This window comes from Typha angustifolia, chromosome 12 (genome assembly GCF_048772165.1).
Source record: "Typha angustifolia cultivar Huaian chromosome 12, ASM4877216v1, whole genome shotgun sequence".
Lineage (NCBI taxonomy): Eukaryota > Viridiplantae > Streptophyta > Magnoliopsida > Poales > Typhaceae > Typha > Typha angustifolia.
Window position 1 is genome coordinate 5,580,404 of NC_133250.1, and position 13,950 is coordinate 5,594,353.

The 13,950-nt window shown below is 39.1% G+C and overlaps 1 long non-coding RNA gene across 1 annotated transcript; it reads right to left on the minus strand.

Annotated features, from left to right (window-relative positions):
* Positions 1-1,206: 1,206 nt before the first annotated feature.
* On the minus strand, positions 1,207-2,793 carry LOC140772263 (uncharacterized). The gene is made up of 2 exons (XR_012106272.1): positions 2,664-2,793; positions 1,207-2,428 (listed from the first exon to the last, which is right to left on the minus strand). It is a non-coding gene; the product is annotated as an uncharacterized lncRNA (long non-coding RNA).
* Positions 2,794-13,950: the final 11,157 nt, after the last annotated feature.

Here is a 13,950-nt window from a genome sequence, read left to right on the forward strand (position 1 = left end):
ATACTTCAATACACCTCTAAAATTTATAATCTTAATAACTGTTATAATAGCTAGTTTTAATAACCGGTTCCAAAAAAAATTGGGCATATTAGTTAAGAAGATTTAATTATGTAAGCCTAACTTCATAATTACATGTTCTTTTCTTCCGTTAATATTTCTCTCTTAGATATGATTATGATAGATATAGTCATGCCTTAATTACAGGAAATATCATTTAATACTAAACAATCTAAATTTGATTCTTTGGAGATAGACTTTATTTTAAATATGATTCTCTATCTCTATTTATTAGTAAATTTAATTTAAATCAATCTTAAACTAATGAGAAATATATGTAAATAATAAAAAATAATCAAAGAGATAAAATTTAATTAAAATTTTATAAGTTAATTATAAAAAGACTTCAATAACCTTATTATGATATATGTACATTACTCTCCGTTAAGGATATATATGTCATTTACTTGATAAATTATTAAAATAATATAATTATTAAAAAATAATGTAGAAGGTAATATATTTAACAAACAATAATTACCTTTTGAACCGGTAGTATCTTTTATATTTTTTATATTTTTATTATATTCTTTAAAATCTTAACTATTAGATCTTTTATCAAACCGATTAATAAATAATTAATTTGACAGTACGAAAGAAGTGCTCATGGTTAAAACACCAAAACTACCACGACCTTAAAGACAGTTCCCGGCCCTCTCTATTTCTACCTTAGTCTTAAATTATTTACGCAAGAGCTTAATGTCAATTTGCTTATATATCTAATTTAATTTGTCTATATTGAATAGGCAGTTAAAAGAACTACCATCAGTGCGTTTCTGAGGTATTAAAACTAAAATGCAGATATCAAATGATATATACCTACATGGTAGGGGGTTAACGATGATAAAGCACAAAAATATAGGGTAACTTTAATCAATTTCCCTTTTATTTAATAGGTGAAGAACAGTTTAAGATTACCATGCTTTCTAAAAGCTTAAATCTTACAGTGATCGACCCAATCAAGAACATTACAGGCCTAACACGTGAACATTACTATTTTAATTTACCATTGAGATCTTTTTGTTGTAAATGATTAGACAAACATACTTGCTTCTCTTCCTTTGTGAACTCTGTTGTCTAATAGACGACGATAAGTGCAACAGTGAATATTTATTTTTCATATTCTATAAGATACCGCTTAGAGTAATATGCATCTCAATAAGTTGTTACATGATGATGAACTATATATAGCAGCCATCTGATGAAGCTGGCACTATTTACAAACAAGGGGATACGTACTTACTTCCTAAGAAAAAGAATAAATTACAACTACAAACAACATATAAAAAAGAAGAAGAAGAATTATTTGTTCTTTGTTCACCATATAAGTGGCGCAAGGACACAAGAACTAAAAGAATCCACTACAAGCTAGAAGAAAAGAAAAAAATTACATGCTTTCTTTCAGAATCGCATATCATGTTTGGATCTCTATCAGATGGATAACGACCTTAGCTCACAGTGATGACACAAGGCTTGGACTTTTCTATCAAGTGGCCCGCAAGAAGTAATGCAATTTATAGAATCCCCTCAATTTTTTGTCTCCGTGCATGAATCTCCCTCTTTGTAATTATCCATTCCGTTCTTTTCTCCAGCTTCTCCTGTACTCCACCTTTTTAGCACAATTTACAAAAGCAACTTCTTCTTTACCCCGCCGTCTCTCTCCATGTGCGTCCTTCTTTGAGCAAGTCAAAGATCTTGATATTGATGGAAGAGCTCCCAATATGCAGTAGGTGAAGGTATCATAGAGGTGGATAACAAAAAACTAGGACTAGCCAAGGTGTTCTGTGCAAAATTCATGCTTGCCGTGAAAGCTGGGCTAAGCTCTTGCAAGAAGCTGAGAGGATTCACGCTCGTCAACGGTGAGAAGAAATTCGGAGATATCGGCGGAAGGGTAGAAGGGAGGGGAGATAAGATGCTTGGGAAAAGACCTAATTGATCGAACGCATCCGCATCGGTCTTCCTAGCCATATCGACTCTCGATGAGCTATTTCTTTGCTCGATCACCGCTAGCCGAGCGGCAGGCGATACCGCTCCCCCTCTGTTATTTATCCAAGGAGTAGGGGCATGAGAAATATCAGGAGGAGCACCAGAAGAAGAGGAGGACGCCCCGGTTAACCGTTGCACCAAGGACATGAAGTCGTTAGGGTTTGTGTGGATGACCCTAGGGGAGACCTCGTAGATTATGATCGGCTGCCGGTTTTGCAGGGGCGGTGCGGCTTGATCGAGAGGAAGCGGGGCCAGAGGAGGCTTCTTGATCTTGTGGGAGTCCTTGCTTAACCTGAGTGGGGTTGGTCTTGAACCTTGGATCTCTCGTCGCACAGAAGGCCTCCCTCTGTTATGCTCAGAAGCCATGGTGTCTTTGTGGTTGAGGCTTGAGAGATATAGAAAGATATAGAGAGGGATAGAGAGAGAATTAGGAAATATTATTAATTAAAGTAGGTAAGTAATTGTATAGAGCAAAATATTGTGGAAAATGGCATCCACATTTAATATTATATATGATGTAATCAAGTTAAGGAGCACCGGAGTGCTCATAAATTATATGATATATAACAAAAGCAAAGGAAAAATGAAAGAAGTAGAGAAGATTAGAAGAAATGGCCAACCTGGTATTGATTACGTTGAACTCGTCCATGCAGGTAACTTGGAGGATGCATAAACGTAATAAAACACCAAACAGCCTTATAAAAATCTTTGTCCTCTCAAGCGGATCCCACATGACGATTGGCTTTCTTGATCTCTTTGTAGGATGCATTTGAATTTTAGAAAATAATGTGTCATGTTTTTGTTTGGGCTTGGATGGAGCTTGATGTAAGGAGTAAACATGAGCATGCAGCTCCACGGAGTTGGTTGGAACTCAGAGGGGCTGCATTAATAATTGATTTGAAGAATCGTTCACTTTGTCTGATGTGGTCAATCGGTTCGTCAACATTCATGAAACGGTCAAACTGTTGAAGGGATCCAACTCTCCAAGATTACATTCTTTTCCTTTCTCATAATTGGAAAGAATTAAGAAAAAAAAACTTCAAAAGTTGCTTGTTTCTTGTTTAATTTTGATATGAATGATTCAATATTATTTCACATCGTTTGTTCTTTCATTAAATTACTAGAAAGAAAACGAGAAATAGTGCTTGATTGCAAAAAGTCATCTGCATGCAATCTTTTCCCACCTCAAAAAGTAGGAGTGTAACTATTTTTTGTCCAGTATCCCAAAAGTCTTTCTTTACCTTTAAGTGGAACAGTTTACCAGCGAACCCCTAACCCCCTAACATTCATCTGCCCGGCTGCCCCTCATAGATCAAATAGAAAAATACTAAACTTTATTATTTTATCCTTAAGATAAAGCATTGATGTTACTGGTCCTTTTTGACGAGTGTACGTAGAAAATAAGAAATTTACCTCTTAATTTCTATCCATTAAATAAAAAAGAATTTGCATATAACTCCTTGTCTATTAATAAAATTATAATTTATACCCTATATTTTTACTATTTATAAATCCAGCCCTATGACTTAATAAATATATACAGAAAATATCATACCATTAGATCTGTTAGTTAAACTTAATCAAATCTCTGAATTAAGTTAACTATACTAAGAAAATTATAAAAATATCCTCAACCAAATCATACTAAGGGCATTTTTGTTATTTTAGAAATATAGATAGTTTAGTCATTTTATAAAATAAAATATCTCTACTTAACGAAATATGATCACAGTATTAATACAAATATAACACATGGTATTTTTTGCACATATTAGCTAAATTATAGAACTCGATTTATAAATAGTAAAAATATTGAGTATAAATCATAATTATATTATAAAGCAGGGTGTTATATATAAATTTCTCTTAATAAATAAAATAGAGTAAAACTAAAGATGTTTACATGTTATAATCCGGAAAATATTATATTTAGATCTATATAAGATAAATGAAGTCCTCGTCCTGCTCACTTTCACTTTTTTTAAATATGTAATTCCTATATAAAGTGTCATTCGGGTTAATATTATATATTTTACATAAAATGCTTATATGAGATTAGGATTTTATATTCTATATTAAATGCTAATCGGTTAAGTGTTTTTCTAGGAGTTGGTGATACGTTGAAATAGGCTTTTTAGATAATAAAATTTAGATAAATTATCTAGGTAAATAAATCTATGAGGAGGTCTAGTTCGATGAATAATGTTAGGTTTTTAATATTGGCAAATATGTGTAAAATAATCTAAGTAATTCAAATGTGTTTGGAAAATAAGTTAGCTCGTTCAAATGCACTTAGGCTGAACGCCCCTATGCAACGTGAGATTTTTGGACTTTCATGAGACTATTCTAATTTGAATTTGGTCTTATCTTGTTAATCTATATAACGGTTGGAATGCCCTAATCCTAGAGACATTAGTTATTGCTTTTGAAAGATAGTTCTTGAAAAAATAACGTTCTTTCATCAACAAGGTTTGTCTCACCTACAACACATGAAACTTTTGTCTTAAGGGTCATCTAGATGAAGGATCAATCTCAAGGGCTACTAAAATTAGATATCAATCTCAAGGGCTACTGAAATTAGAGATCAATCACAAGAAGTAGTAAATCGCGGGTTCTAGTGAGCAAATTGAGTTAAACAAAGTCATAGAGATCAACGAGTTAGTTTATAATCCGTCTTGTAAACTACTATAGGTTTAATAATTAGTTTTGATCTGAATTTGGATTCATGATTTTTTCTATTTGAGTTTTTTCAGGTAAAAATCTTTGTGTTTATCTTTGTTTTACTCTTTAAGCAATTGGTATCAGAGCAAGCTCTCTTGCCTTAGAGAGAGATCAGCTAGGAATGGATTTTCATAAAAATGGACAATCTTTAATTAGATCTCCTATTCTTGATGGATCAAACTATTGATATTGGAAAGCTAGGATGAGAGCTTCCATGAAGTCTATAGATGAGCATGTTTGACTTGCCGTTATGAACGGTTAGAATCCACCTATGCACTTAGTGAATGATAAGTTAGTTGAAAAATCTCATAAGTATTGAGATAGGTCGAATTTTGAAAAGATTGACTAGAATAGCAAAACAATTAATGTTATTTTCAATTGTGTTTCTTCAGTTGAATTCTGAAGAATTTCTATACGTGAGATTGCTAGAGATGCTTGGACAACTTAGAAACTACACATGAAGGAACCATGACTATTAAGCTTTTAAAGTATAAATTGATAACTAGTTGTAAAACTCTCTACATGGAGGAGAAGGAGTCTTTTGATGAGCTCTATACAAAAGTTAATGAGTTAGTGACATAGTCAATTCTAGTTTTAACCTGAGAGAAAAATTTCCTAAATATAAAATTGTTTGAAAGATTCTTAGGTCCCTACCTGATAGGTTTCAAGCTAAAGTCACTATGATGGGTTATAGTACCAAAAGATCGGCTATGGAACAATTCCTTCAAGATCTGGATGTAGTACAAGAGTCAGTCCATGCAACCATAGAAAAATATTTGTCAAATATTTTTCGGTAGTAAAAAATTATGAAACTAAGTGGATTAGATTCGTAACTTCCTAATCTACAACTTTCATATTTATACCCTTCGTAGATTTGAACTGCAACTGAGACGAAAATACAAAAGACATGGGTGATAGTGGTGGTGACAAGTGGAGTGGATGTTAGGGTTATGGAAGGGTATGGAGATGAAGGTGGATAGTGGATGTGATTAAGGGATATAGACGAAGAAAACGAAGTGGTCGAGATCCAAAGAAGAGAGGTGGCAAGACAGTCGAGGAAAATTAGAAGTTAGGAGAAACCTTGAACGGTAGAGGTGGAAGGATGGTGAAGAGGGAGAAGGGAGAGAGTCTAGAGAGAAGATAGGAGGCAAGAAATCAATAATCCAATTCCATAATGAAGTTGGTTGCCATCCACATTTTTATAGAGGCTAGCCAACAAGTCTTAAAATAATAAGTAACCCTAATTCAAATGCACAAAAGGCGTTCTCTTTATGTGCGAACGTGATGTAGACATTCAAACACGGGCGTTCGAACTTGCTCGACCGTGTTCGAACGCACAATATGCGTTCTTTGTATTTGCGAACCTAATGCAAGCGTTCGCAAGGGTGTTCAAACACAACCCCTCCTACGTTCGAACGTGACCTACAGGAATTTTATTTTAGAAAATAAACAACTAATGCAATAAGAAAAGATCCTAACTATGTATATCAGCTCACCACGCTTCTCCCACCTTGCCCTCAAGGTGAAAAGTCAGGAAAACGCTCCAAAATGTCAGTTCCAACTCTCATATTGCCTCATCGGATGGCTTGCCAAGCCAGTCAACTAGAATCTCCATTTCCAACCTGGTACTATGTCGTCGTCGGCACAATTGGGTTCATCATCTCCTCGACGATGAACGGAGTTTCAAGAAGGACCAGCGGTGGGACCCCATAGAACCGATACCCACATGTCCAGTTATGTCATATGAGTGTCAATGATCCCCTTCTACTTATGCCTTTACATCATCCCCCACCTCCGTTACAAAACCCAAGATCGACGGTGGTGGAACCCGAGAGGCGTGCGTGCGCTTCATCGATGAGGAGGATTGGCACTTTGAGGATGAGGTTGATTCCTATAGAGATGGTGATGGACGTGCTCGAGGATTTAGATAAGGTGATCAACATGTACAAAGGTTTAGACTTGAACCAAGGATCTTTTGCGAACCTGACAACGCTATTCGGGGGAGAACGACACATTTGGAATTTCTAAAATTTCAAGGTGGTGATCCAACGAATTGGGTATTTCAAGTTGAACAATATTTTGATTATCAAGGTACAGTGAAAGATGCAAAAGTCCAGATGGCAAGCTTCCACCTCTAAGGAACGACATTGTATTGGTATAGATCAGTTACCCGTGATGGTGAATTTATCGGATAGGCTGATTTTTGTACGAGGATTACATGCAGATTTAGGATAGCGGCATATGAAAATTTTGCTGCCACATTAAGCAAAATGGTTCAAAGGACTACCGTATTGGACTATCAAGCTGAGTTTGAAAGAGTGAGTAGTCGTTGTGAGCCACCGTGGTCCGAACGTACATTGATGAGTACATTTATTTCAGGGCTGCGAGAGAAGATATAAGCGGATGTTCGTGCTCTATGTCCTACTACTCTTGAGGAGACCTTTGAAAAAGGCCGTGAGGATGGAACAAAAGAATAGGGCTCTAAAGAAGGCAACGAAAACTAATTAGGGCAACCGAGATGGGTAGTTTGCACCTAGAACGCCAGCTGGAAATTCTATAGTTTCAAAAACAGCAGCTGCGACTACTAGACCACGAGCACTTTTGAGACCTTCTTCCGACATTAGATAAGGCACTAGACCCCCCATTCAAACTCTCACACCTGCCCAAGTAGAGGAAAGAAGAGCGAAAGACCTTTGCTTTTGATATGATGAGCGTTTCACCCCCGGTCAATTTTTATTTTCTCTTCCTTGACGAGCTAAGGTATGCATGTACATCTGACCCGGATATTTTGAGATTGTTGTAGGAGGTGATGGATGATCTGACACGCCATCTAGAGTTGGAGAATCGAGGTTGTTTGCTGCTGGACCGCGGATGCATCAGGGTGCTCGTAAATAATGGATTGCAGCAAAAATTGTTGGAGCACTTCCACCAAACTCCAGAGGCTGGTTATGAAGGTGTCTTGAGAACTTATAGGAGAATATCTGAGAATTGCACATGGTCAGGATTGAGGCGGGATATGAGGAGTTTTGTCTGTGCTTGCGATGTCTACCAAAGGGCTAAGGCAACCACATTGAAACCAGCCGGATTACTACAACCTTTACCTATGTCGGACCGTGTTTGGGAGGACATTTCTATGGATTTTATAGAGGGTCTTCCGCTGGTATGTGATTATTCTATTATCTTTGTGGCGGTTGACAGATTGAGCAAGTATGTGCACTTTTCGACATTATCACATCCATTTTCAGCCAAGTCATTGGCTAAAATTTTTGTTAGAGATGTTGCTCGGTTACATGGCATGCCACTCACGATTGTCTTGGATCGTGATCATGTATTTATGAGTAACTTTTGGATGGAGTTTTTTAAATTGTAGGAGACTCGATTGAAATTCAGTTCGGCCTATTATCGACAGACGGACAGCCAAACTAAGGTGGTCAATCGAGGCATTGAGCAGTACTTGAGATGCTTGATGGGAGACATGTTGAGATGATGGTTGGAGTTTTTACCGTAGGCGGAGTGGTCCTCTAACACCGCCTACCATAGCAGCATTGGCATGACTCTATTTGAGGTAGTGTATGGATGCACGGCTCCGACGTTACGTACTTATGATCTAGTGGCATCGGCAGATAGGACGAAGGTGGACTTAGCGTTGACGGATAGAGATGCCACATTTAGGAGGTCGTGTGCTCATCTTAAACTTGCTCAAAACTGCATGAAACAAGTTTATGATGGTGTTTGATCTTCGTCGATTCCTATGGTGCAGCCGATGGTGGGGTTGCCATGTGCGAGTGTTTTGGCCTATCTTCTTCAGTTAGGACCAGCAAGAGATGAGCCTCAAATGAGTCTAGACACTAGCATTGAGTTGTTTAATTTATTAGACAAATTTGCTGAATTGTTTGAGAAACCAAAAAAGTTGCCACTAAGAAGAACAGTGGACCATCGCATAGAGATTGTGCCCAACGCTACACCGACGAATGTGAGGTCATATCGGTATCCACATGTGCAAAAGGAAGTTTGATACATTTAGTTAGGATTTTTATTTACTGCATTAGTCATTTATTTTTATTAAAATAAAATTCCTGTAGGTCGTGTTCGAATATAGGAGGGGTCGCGTTCGAACGCCCTTACGAACGCCTCCATTAGGTTCGCAAATATAGAGGACACAAAAAATTGCGTTCGAACGCTGTCGGGTGAGTTCAAAAGCGGTCAGGTGAGTTCGAACGCCGCATTTAAATGCCTGCATCGCATTCGCACATATAAATAATGTATTTTGTTCGTTCGAACACGATCGACGGAAATCCTCTAGAATTAGGGTTACTTATTGTTTTAGGACTTGTTGGCTAGCCTCTATAAATATGTAGATGGTAGACAAATTCATTATGGAATTTGATTATTGATTTCTTACCTTCTATCTTCTCTCTAGACTCTCTCCCTCCTCCCTCTTCACCAACCTTCCACCTCTATCGTTGGCAAGGTTTCTCCTAACTTTTAATCTCACTCGACTGTCAAGTCCTCCCTTTTCTTTGGGATCTCAACCACTTCTTTCCCTTCATCTATTAACCACATCCATCCTCCACCTTCATCTCCATAATCATCCATAACCAAAACATCCACTCCACCCGTCACCACCACCATCACCCATATTATTTTGCATTTTCATTCCAGTTGTAGTTTGAATCTATGAAGTGCATAAATACAAAAATTGTAGATCAGGGAGTTATGAATCTAATTCACTTAGTTTCATAATTGTCTAACTACAGGAGAATATCTGACAAATATTTTTTCACAATTGGGCGGATTGATTCCTGTAATAAATCCAGATCCTAAAGGAATCATTCCGTAGGTGACCTTTTGGTACAAGAACCCATCAATTTGGTATCAGATCCAGTCAAACCTCAGACCCCCATTAATGGCATTGCATTGGTATAGATCGGTTATTTATGGTGGAGGATTTATCGAATGTGCTGACTTTTGTAGGAGGATTACATATAGATTTGGGACAGCGGCATATGAAGATTTTGCTGCCACATTAAGCAAGTTGATTTAGATGACGACCGTATTGGAGTACCAAGCTGAGCTTGAAAGAGTTAGTAGTCGTTGTGAGCCACCTTGGCCCGAACAGACATTGATGAGCACATTTATTTTATGGCTGTGGGATGAGATGCAAGCGGATGTTCATACTCTATGTCCAAAAACTCTTGAGGAGGCCTTTGAGAAGGTCGTGAGGATGGAGCAAAAATATAAGGCTCTCAAGATGGCAGCAAAAACAAGTTTGGGCAACTGAGATGGGCGGTTTGCACCTAGAACGCCCGTTGGAAATTTTGCGGGTTCAAAAATAATGACTGCGAGTACTAGACCATGACCACCTTTGAGACCTTCTATCGATGTTAGAGGAGGGACAAGACCCCCCGTTCGAACTCTCACACCTGCCCAAGTGGAGGAGCAAAGAGCGAAGGGCCTTTGCTTTCGATGCGATGAACGTTTCACCCCTAGTCATTAGTGTTCTAAACCAATCAGGAGTGTGATGTTCATTGACGGTCTTGAGGAGGATAATGAGGTTGTTGATGATGGAGAGTGTCCATAGGAGGTCCATGAGGAGGCCGTTGAGGAGGGTGCGGTGCGGAGGAAGATATCCAAGCTAAAATATCGATGCATGCATATATGGGTACTTCCGCGCCGCGCACGTTACAAGTAGACGGACTCATTAGAAAGCATTGTGTGCACATCCTCATCGATTCTAGGAGTACACATAAATTTCTAGACGAGAGGTTAGTCAGGAGATTGGGTTTGGATGCCGATCCGACCACGGGATTTGATGTTGTTATTGGAGACGGTATGGAGCTTAAGGCGGAAAGTTTGTGTCATCGGGTCGGTATACGGGTACAAGGACATGACATCATTGTGGACTTATATCCGTTGGTGCTGCGAAGAGCGGACATTGTCCTAGGCACTCAGTGGTTAAAAAGCTTGGGACCCATCACTTTTAATTTCCGGAGCATGTGGATTAAATTTAAACAAGGAAACAAAGATGTGTGGCTTGATGGCGTTCGTTCTTCGTCGATTCCTGCTATGCAACCGATGGTGGGACTACCTTGTGTGTACGATTTGGCCTATCTTCTTCAGTTAAGACTAGTAGGAGATGAGCCTTAAATGAGTTCAGGTACTACAATTGAAACGTTTAATTTATTAGATAACTTTTCTAGACTACTTAAGGAGCCACAAGAGATGCCACCGAGGTGAATGGCGGACCATCGCATAGAGATTATACTCGAGGCTGCACCGATGAATGTGAAGCCATATCGGTATCCACATATGCAAAAAGAAGTTATCTCCAATATGGTAGCCGAGATATTGAAGCAAGGCCTCATACAACCAAGTCATAGCTCATACTCATTCCTCATACTATTGGTGCAAAAAAAGGATGAGACAATGACATTTTTTTTGTCGATTATCGAGCACTAAATGCTATTACTATCAAGGACCGGTATCCTCTTTCAGTTATAGAGGAGTTGCTGGACGAGTTTGTAGGGTCGACCATATTCGGCTAGCTTGACTGAGCGCCAGGTATCATCAAAATAGAGTTCACCTAGTGGATTTGCACAAAACTGTATTTCGGACTCCGGACGGGCATTATGATTTCCGGGTGATGCCTTTTGGTCTCACCTATTCTCTAGCTACCTTTCAAGGCCTCATGAATGATATATTTTAGCCTCTATTGTGAAGGTATGTCTTGGTATTTTTTGACGATATATTGGTGTATAGCAGGACTGAATTGGAGCATTGGTGGCATTTGGAGGATGTGCTGAATTTATTGAAGCAAAACTAATTGAAGATCAAGAAGTCCAAGTGCCTATAGGGAGTACCACAAGTGGAGTATTTAGGCCACATCATCTCAGCGGAAGGTGTAGCGGCGGATTCTCAAAAGGTAGCATGCATGACCGCTTGGCCTATTCTTACTATTACCACCGGATTGTGAGGATTTTTTGGGCTGATCGGATATTAGCGCCGCTTCATCGCTGAATACGGCAAGATTGCTACTCTTCTCACTTCCTTGTTGAAGAAGAACTCTTTTAGATGGACAGATGAAGCCACTATAGTATTTGAAAAACTAAAAATAGCAATGATGATGGCACCTGTTTTAACACTACCGGACTTCACCAAAGAGTTCATTGTGAAATGTGATACATCTGGTATTGGTATAGGATCTGTACTAATGCAACGAGGACGTCCCATTGCCTTTCTTAGCAAGGCTTTATCATAAAAATCTCAGCAATTATCGACTTATGAGAGAGAGATGTTGGCAATTCTGCATGTGGTGATAAAGTGGAGGCCTTATTTGATCGGTAGACGATTCATTATGTGAACCGATCAAAAGAGCATTCCATACTTTATGGGACAGCGTATACACACTCTAGCACAACAAAGATGGGTCACAAAATTATTGGGGTATGATTATGAAATACAATACAAGAAGGGAATAGAAAATAGAGTTGCGGATGCACTATCGCGCCAACCTGATACTGCCGAGCTTGTAGCTTATTCTTCTCCCACTTTTCTCTTCAGTGATGAGCTGAGGTATGCATGTACATCTGACCCAGATATTTTGAAATTGTTGTAGGAGGTGTTGGATAATCCGGAGTGCCATCCAAAGTTGAAGAATCGAGGCAGTTTGCTACTGGACAGCGGATGCATTAGGGTGCTCGCTAATGAAGGATTGCGGCAGAAATTGTTGGAGCACTTCCACTAAACTCCAAAGCCTGGTCATGAGGGTGTCTTGAGGACTTATAGGAGGATATCTCAGAGTTACACGTGACCAGGATTGAGGCAGGATGTGTGGAGTTTTGTTCGTGCTTGGAAAGTCTGTCAAAGAGCTAAGGCAACGACATTGATACTCGCCAGATTACTACAGCCTTTATCTATACCGGACCATGTTTGGGAAGACATTTCTATGGATTCCATAGAGGGTTTTTTGTTAGTACATGGTTATTCCATTATCTTTGTGGTTGTTGTTGAGCAAGTATGCGCACTTTTCGGCATTGTCACATCCGTTTTTAGCCAAGTTGGTGCCTAAAATTTTTGTTAGAGATGTTGCTCAGTTACATGGTATGCCGCGCACGATTGTCTCGGATCGTGATCGTGTATTTATGAGTGACTTTTGGACGGAGTTTTTCAGATTGCAGGGGACTCGATTGAACTTTAGCTCGGCCTACCATCTACAGACGGACGAACAAACCAAGGTTGTCAATCGAGGCATTGAGCGGTACTTGAGGTGCTTTATTGGAGAGATGCCAAGACGATGGTTAGAGTTCTTACCGTGGGCAGAGTGGTCTTACAACACCACCTACTATAGCAGCATTGGTATGACTCCATTTGAGGTGGTGTATGGATGCATGGCTCCGAAATTACGCACTTATGATCCAGTGGCATCTGTAGATCAAATGGAGGTGGATTTAACTATGATGGATAGAGTCACCACATTGAGGAGGTTGCATATCGTTTGGAGCTGCCAGAGGGGTCAAGAGTGTATGGTTCGGTTGCATGTCTTCCTTATTTTATTGCTGCGAGAGCGGATCGGAGATCATGAGGACGTTGGATCAATTCTACCGGACAATTGAAGGAGATAGAGATTGTAGAGCCAGTTTGTCTACTTGCTAGGCGCTAACGACGATATGGTACCAGATTAGAGATAGAGATTCTAGTTGAGTGGCTTGGTAAGCCATCCGATGAAGTGACGTGGGAGTTGGAGATTGACATTTTAGACGGTTTCCCCAACTTTTCACCTTGATGGCAATGTGGGGGAAGCGTGGTGGGCTGATCATTTAGTTAGGATCTTAACTTACTCTATTAGTTGTTTATTTTCACTAAAATAAAATTCCTGTAGGTCACGTTCGAATACAGAAGGGGTTGCTTTCGAACACCTTTGCGAATGCCTGCATTAGGTTCGCAAATACAGAGGACGCGAAAAGTGCGTTTGAACGTGGTCGGGCAAGTTCGAACGCCTGCAGCGCGTTCGCACATACAAAGTTATCTCCAAGATAGTAGCCGAGATGTTGGAGCAAGGCCTCATTCAATCAAGTCATAGCTTACACTCATCCCCTGTGCTATTGGTGCAAAAAAAGGATGCGACATGGTGTTTTTGTGTCGATTATCGAACACTAAACACTATTACCATCAAGGACCGGTATCCCG